The sequence below is a fragment of the Anguilla rostrata genome, chromosome 5 (assembly GCF_018555375.3).
Source record: "Anguilla rostrata isolate EN2019 chromosome 5, ASM1855537v3, whole genome shotgun sequence".
Lineage (NCBI taxonomy): Eukaryota > Metazoa > Chordata > Actinopteri > Anguilliformes > Anguillidae > Anguilla > Anguilla rostrata.
This window is the reverse complement of record NC_057937.1, coordinates 28,420,767-28,428,691: the sequence shown is the minus strand read 5'-3', so window position 1 is coordinate 28,428,691 and position 7,925 is coordinate 28,420,767. Positions and strand designations below refer to the sequence as shown.

At 42.5% G+C, this 7,925-nt stretch overlaps 1 long non-coding RNA gene across 2 annotated transcripts; it reads left to right on the top strand.

The window, feature by feature from the left end:
* Positions 1–3,097: 3,097 nt before the first annotated feature.
* Positions 3,098–7,476, top strand: LOC135255026 (uncharacterized). 2 transcript variants are annotated; one of them, XR_010330047.1, is made up of 3 exons: positions 3,103–3,213; positions 3,244–4,417; positions 6,673–7,476. It is a non-coding gene; the product is annotated as an uncharacterized LOC135255026 (long non-coding RNA). The 2 variants fall into 2 exon arrangements; XR_010330046.1 differs by having other exon boundaries at positions 3,098–4,417.
* The last annotated feature ends 449 nt before the right edge of the window (positions 7,477–7,925 follow it).

Genomic DNA, 7,925 nt, shown 5'->3' with positions numbered 1-7,925 from the left:
TAATTTTGGTATTGGTCAGCCAGACTCCTATCTGATCCAGGGGTGCTGGTGGGAACTTTATATGACATGAAAGCATACCGTGTCCTGGCCATCTGTTTATCCCATGACACATCCAATCCATGTCAGGGGGTTAAAAGGTTGTAAGACTGTTCCACGCCCTGTAGGTTGCTTCAGCCCTGTTATATTGTCTTTCCAGCTGCTGTTTACAGCTTGTTAACATTTACGACTCCACTGGTGTGCAAGCAGTGGAATTACTAAAGTCCAAAGTAAGGAGGAAAAGGTGCAATTTGGTTAGAACAGTCAAAATTGTCCCTTCTTACCCACTGAACAATGTTATAAATAAAATAAAGATAAAAGGACACTGTGATCAGTGTCATTTGAGGATCTGGGTTGGGAGGAGAGGAGTGGAAACATGGGTTTCCTTTACTTCGCAGAAATGGTGTGTTGCTGTTTAGCGGCCAGGTATGGGTTTTAGAGCAGGGTCCCTTGGGAAGCACTAGGTAGCACTCGCTTACAGAGGCAGTTGGAGACTACTGTCTTATACGTGCAGACTTTTATCACTTTTGAAAGTCAGGATTAATTTTATAAATTATCATTTTTGTCTACAGCACACTGTCAAGAGTGGACTTTAACACCATGAGGGACACTGCCTCTAAGCTCTTTCACACATTGAGAGCTATAAAACATTGTGTGCTTAAAAGGTGAAAAAAAATTATTTTTATCTAATTTATTCAACCGGCAGCAAAAAAGATTAATCTTAACCCAGCACTCCCACCCTCACCTTCTTGTGCGGAGCCTAAACAGTGCGTGACTTGTTATGCAAGTACTTTCAACTATGCGACTATTTCGTTGATCTTTTTTGTTCTTTTTAAAGAACATCTATATCTTTCTTATAGTTTGACTATAAGAACAGCAAAATACCTAGTTTAAAACTATGTAACCCTAAAGACAGGGACTCTTTTTTGATGCAGGATATTTCCATCAATCCTATTGTGATTATTAATAATAAGGAATAATTAACAATGTCTATTATTTTTATACGATATACTGGACTGGACTGAATTCAGACCTTACAATTTTTAACTTTTGGTGGAAACGTGGCTTATGCTCGCCTATCCTGGTCAGGGTGCTGGAGCCTATCCCAGCGTGCATTGGGCGAAAGGCAGGAATACACCCTGGACAGGTTGCCAATCTATCGCAAGGCAATTCACTCACACACTCATACCTATGGCCAATTTACAGTGTTCAGTTAGCCTACCTGTATGTCTTTGGACTGTGGGAGGAAACCAGAGTACCTGGGATAAACAGGGACAACATGCAAACTCCACACAGAAAGGCCAGGCCATGATTCGAAGGCAGGACTTTCTTGCTGTGAAGCGACAGTGCTGCACCACCATGCTTCCCAGTGTATCTATGTGAAATTGTTTGCAGCTTTACTATGAGGCTACCATGTACCCAGTGGTATAAGACTAGCATGCACACTGACATACACATTAAGTTATTCTCTATAACATTACATCTTTCCGGCAAATAGAGGTGTCTTTAAATTGTGAATGGCTGTTGTACTGTTATACGTTTTAGAAATCTAGTCACTGCCAAATATTTGTTGGGAGGCCTACCGGCAATATGGGGGACAGTCTAGGGTTTGCATACAATAGGGGCGGCTCGTCCATATAAGCGAACAGGGCAATTGCCTAGCGCAGCACTCCAGAAGGGCGGCCAAATATAGTAGTCTCTCACTTAGGTTTTTGTGAGTTTGTGCTGAGGCAGGCTGAGTTTTTGGCCCTCAGTCCAGGGGACAAAGGTTGTACCGTACCTGGAGTGTTAGGTGAGCGGGCTATTATAGCCGCTTTTCCTAAGAAGCTTACTCGTGTCTGACGTGAATCACGTCATTGTTGTGTTTTCGATACTGTTTTGGGTCATTATTGTTGCGTTTGATACTGTTCTGAGTCTTTATTGTTTCATGTTCGTATTGTTCTTGATCGTATGTTAAGTGTTGGCCAGTAACGCGAATTTATAATTATATATTATTATATCTAGATACAGAGTTAGATGAAAAATGTGGATCCTTAAAAAGTAAGTCCTAAATTAGATTTTCGGCATTTAAGATCTTAAAAAGCATTAAATTTGATTCCAAAAAATATGCAGCAATGTATGTTTGTTATATGAAGTGCACACAATATAGTCGACAGAATATATAACATAAGTAATATAATAGAATGATCATAGATAGTAGTATAAACTGATTGAGGTTCCGGTCTAATAGCCTAAAATAATGGAGTAAGGTTAAAAGAATTTATGATAAAATAGTGACACACATAGGAATGTCTCCTATATTCTGTGTAATATGATAAAGTACAAGACACATACTTTACTTGCCCTTAGCAACTCTCTTACACACAGGGATGTAGCTACAGACAAGTATTTTATACCCATGTACTAGCTGTTTATTGTTAATAATGACTAATCTACAGATCTCTGAAGAGTTTTTCAATTGTGGGGACTAAAAATGGTGAAAGAGAGGTTAAGTGAAGAAGGTTAGGAAGGCTGCTATGTGTTCTCTGCTAGGGAACAAGGTGAGAATGGGCCTTTAGAGATACGCTGCTGTATTTAGCTTATGGTAATTCAGGGAATGAATTGAGTAGAGACAGTGGTGATTTCCTGACTGTGGTAATTGATGTAGTCTTCCCATTTTTAGAAACAAAGCATTGTGGAGAAATTGGTTAAGCTTTGAGAGATTGTAGTGATCTATTGGGCATGGGCTGCATATATATTTTACGAAATAGCATAAGGACGTGGACACCATAAGCCCCTAAATATTCTTAATTTATGAGCCCAAGATAAGGGAGTAACAATAAATAAATAAATAAATAAATAAAGAAATTTAAAAAAAGGTAGCACAAATATGATTGACCCCTAGTGGCAGATCCTAACACCATCCTTTCCACTGTTTCTCATATAAAATACATGCCGAGCACTGTTGGCTTCAAGCTGACACTCAGGTAATAGATTGTTTTTACTTCTCAAAGTAGCATCTTGCATGAGACTTTCGTTAATACCGTGAATGTACCTGTGGGTGATCTGTGGGGTTGCAACCGAGGCCGTGTAAATACACCAGAGATGGAGGAACTAGTATGTAGCATTGGAAGGTTTGAGTACGTGTGAGAGATGGAAATAAAATATGGAAATATTGAACAGAAGAGAAGGGTTTTGGTGCAAGGTAGTATACTGCCTTTACTATAGTACTGTGGGAGACACTGAGGACCTTTATCAAACATGGCAGGAAGTTTGGCACTGGAAAGCCAGTGAGATTTACAGGGAAATTGCAAGTAGGGATTTGGCGGAAACGTGTTTGAAAGTACTTGTATGTGGAGAATTGAGGAAAGATTTTAAATGACTGGTAATATTTGAGCTTGTGGGTGAATAGGAGATTCCTGACTAGTGCAGGAACCCCCAATACAAAATGGGGGATTGGTACAAGAAACTAACTAATCAATTCAAACTAACTAATCATTTGTTCTCCATTTTAGGATAAGACTGGGTGACGTAGCCACCAGCGGTGCGCCTCTCCGTGAAAGCGGGACCGAGTAATTAACATTTGCTTCCACCCTTTGAAATTCTTACAGGTCGACACATAAGGACTCCTGGTGATTTGTGTATTGGTGGGGAATTGCATGTAACGGGTGACCGTTTAGGTAAATATTGCACGTTTTTGTCCTAAGTGTGTTTCACAGGATCACAAAACTGGACCTGACCCGGCTGAGGACAAAGAAACATGCCTGGTTGAACCTGGATCCTGGTGAAAAACATAATCGGATGACATTTTATCCAAATTTGGTCTGGACCACACAGGCTCACGATTCCATCAGCTGCTTCCAGTGACTGGAACTCCGGTGTGGTTCCGCATTAAATAGTTAGGAAAATACAAGGGTGAGACCCAACATGGGGCACAATAATCCCCGTCTACCCTTATAGCCCCTGGGGGCTATCTATCTCTCCATTCAGACACATATTTCCAGGACAAGATGTGCACCAATGCGGCAGGCGGCAGTTGAATCTGGATGATGGCCTCACAAAAGACATTTTTAATGTTGTACATTTTTGGTGTTCTGTTGTAATGTTGTACTTTTTGTTTTGTTGTAATGTTGTATAGTATATAGTGAAAGGTAGCCACTGGGTCCATAGCAAATGGCACAATATTGGTGACAAAAGGAGGACTACTTTCTAACCAAACTACTCAATGCCTAACATTTCCTACTGCACTAATCCAACTGACACCTCTACCACTATCTCTATTCTAATCACTCCTGATGTCACCAGTAAACACCTCTGCTCCAGCACTTGATAGCTGGGTGTTAAACCCTAATAACAAATGCAGCTAAAAGGCAACAAATGTGACCCAATGGCTAGAATAGGGGTGGCCAACCAGTCAGAGACTAAGAGCCACATTTTTTACTGTGTTACTGCAAAGAGCCACATCATACACATGGGCACACATGAACATGAACGTTCAACCAAGTCCACAAACAAAAATATAATAATTTGCAATAGCGTTTTTCTCTTACTACGCATGTTGCTTAGTGGGACTTCTGGCATTCCTTGCCTTGAACAATCCTCTTCAAATCTGGCTTATATTCCGTTGTTGCCACTCGAAGCAATTCTTTCACATGGGTGTCAGTCAGAACAGATCGATGCTTTGATTTCACATGTTTCGGGGTAGAAAACACAGACTCGCAGACGTATGTTGACCCATACATTGACAGTATCTTAAGCGCAGCCCGTTTGACATTGGGGTATTTTTCCATTGGCACACTTTTCCAGAACTCAATGGTTCCTTCCCTTAAAGCAGCTTTCAGTTGGTCCTCCTCAAAAAGATTGATCATCTCCAACTCAGCCGCAGCCTCATCTGTGACTAGCGGGGCTTTCAAACAGTCTGTCTCCGCATTAAATGGGTCGACGAGGAATGTAATCTGTGGCCTTTTCAGTTGTAGATCACGGAACCGGGTCACAAAGCTTTCGTGCAGGTTTTCAACCAGTGTTGCATATCTGGCTCTTTGCTTATTCAGGGCGGTGCTGGTGAATTGCCCACTGGCTTTTAGCAGAGTGGGAAAATGCGTTAAATCTCCCTTTTGAATATGCGCCTTGAACAGCTTCAGTTTGTTGACAAACGCAAACACACTTTGCACCAGGTCAGGTAGCATTTTTAACTTACCCTGCAGGGTCAGGTTCAGTCTGTCCAAGTGACACAGCATGTCGACCAAAAAGGCCAGATCCATAATCCACTCGAGGTCCGAGAGCTCGGGATAGTCCTTGTCCTTCTCTTCCATGAACAGTTTCACGGCATCCAAAAGCTCAAAGAAGCGAGAGAGTACCTTGCCTTTTGACAGCCACCTCACAGTGCAGTGCAGCGGCAGGTCACCTGGAAGCCCTTGGTCCAGCTCAGTGATGAGATTCCTGAATTGCCTGTGGTTAAGCGCATGTGTGCGGATGTAGTTGAGGATTTCCATCACAGGCTTCATGACGTTGTCTAAATTCAATGATTTAGACACGAGTTGCTCCCTGTGGATGATGCAGTGGAAATTCCAAAACTCGGGAAATGTTTGGTCAGCTTTGCACAGCCCCATAAGCCCGTTCACAGATCCGATCATGGCTGGCGCTCCATCCGTGGCTATTGCAGTTAGTTTCGGTATGGGCAGATTTGCTTTCGCAAATGCAGCCATCATTGTTTCTTTCACATCTATGCCACGGGTTCTGTCTTTTAATGGCGCAATATCAAGGAGTTCTTCTTTGATCACACAATCGTTTGACACAGACCGTGCAAATATTGCCAACTGAGGCTTGTCTTGTATGTCACAACTCTCATCCAATGCGACACAAAAATACTCACATGCTTGAAGGTCAGAGTGCAACTGTGATTCAATAGCCGTGTTAATGTTCGATATTCTGCGTTCAACAGTGTGGCGGGACAGTTGGACGTCTGATACCATTCGTTTTAGTTTGTCGTTTTCAGGAGACAAGATTTCAACAGCGTCACTGAGGCATTTTTTAACAAACTCACCTTCATTGTATGGCTTTTTAGCCTGTGCAATGTTCCAAGCCAGTTTATATGATGCAAGCGTTACGGTCTCTGAGTGCTCCGTAAATTTTTGGAAAAACTGTATCTGCTTTTCTGCCTGACTTTTCAAAGTGACCAACTTGTGCTTGCGAAGTTCAGTCCCTTTTGGAAATTCCTGGTCGATGTTAGCATGGAGTGAGCTGAAGTGGCGCGGAAGATTTGAAGCTTTGAAATGCGCTAATGACGCCTGACATATAAGGCAGAATGGTTTGCCATTACGTTCAACAAAAAAATATAAACTCTCCCACTCTGTTAAAAACGTCCTGTGTTCATCTTCATATTTTCGTTTTGCTGTGCTTTTTTTCCCTCCCATTTTGAGAGCGAACTTGACACAAATTGTTTACTACTCAAATTATCTACTTTCATCTAACGCAACATGCGCGTTTGACGTCACTCAAACCGGCTTCCTGGTCAGCTGGCCACATAGGGAATGAATGACAGCGCCAGCGCCAAGCGTTTTTGACGCTTGTCATGTGAAAGCCCCTTAAGAGCCGCATGAAACCAGCCAAAGAGCCGCATGAGGCTTGGGAGCCGCGGGTTGGCCAGGCCTGGGCTAGAAGGTAGTATTTGTGTGTATTGTCACATTGTAAGTAGAGGTGCCTGTACCTGGTAATAGGCCTTGTACACAACGCTTGTAGAACTCTTTCTTTTGTTTTCTTTCACTCTTACATTATTCAGCCGGCCTTACTCTTATTAGTGGGTTCTCATATATCATGCTTACTACACTTTTAGAATATTGGTCAACCTCTCTTACTGTCTGCCCAGTGCTGGCCAGCAGCAGATGGGTTTCCCCTTTGTGAGCCGGGTTCTGCTCAAGGTTTCTTCATATTAAAATCTGGAAGTTTTTCCGTGCCACGATTGCCATAGGTGTGCCACAAGGGGATTTTAGGCCTGGGTTCTATATGTAAGAGGTGTAACTGACCAATTGACAATACTGTTCTGATTTCCTGTAAGCCAACCAAGTTGACCTCACCATATGCTTTATGTTGGGTCAAAAAGGAGGGGCTGTTGGGAAACAGACAGTTTTGTGTATTCTAAGTCCCGGAGGAAGGGCCACCCCCATGACCATATATGGGCCTCCATTCCTGTGGGTTTCGAGGTTTCCCCTCTTGGGAATTTCCACTGCCCCCCCCACCCCCCATGACCATTATGGATTTGAATGGTCCAATCAGAAGGAAGCATGGCCCCTTATCACCAATCAGAGTCAGTGCTCCCTTTCAACAATAGAATTCCACTATATGTAAATACCAATCTACTGGAAACTGTATAAATCTAATCACCCACCAAAACTATTTTGAACTTTCTCTCTGAGTTGTTCCCGTAGCCGGCTGCGTAATAAATCTTCCTGTTTTTACTACAAACTTTTGATCTGCTTCTTCCTGGGATAACGGTCATTTTACCTGTTTTAGGTAATATCTTGATTAACCTACAGAAGCATGGATGAGCACTATGACATTATCGAAAGATTCACTGTCTTACAGTTTTTATAATGAGTACAAACATGAATATGTTAGGAGGTAATCCAGCCAGCCAAGGTTAAAACTCAGGAGGGGCGACATAGCTCAGGAGGTAAGACCGATTGTCTGGCAGTCGGAGGGTTGCCGGTTCAAACCCCGCCCTGGGCGTGTCCTTGAGCAAGACACCTAACCCCTAACTGCTCTGGCGAATGAGAGGCATCAATTGTAAAGCGCTTTGGATAAAAGCACTATATAAATGCAGTCCATTTACCATTTACCAGTTATGGAAAGGGGAACGTGTGGAGTAAGAAAGGAACTGGTTTATTGCTGAAAAGTCCCATTGTGACCTACTG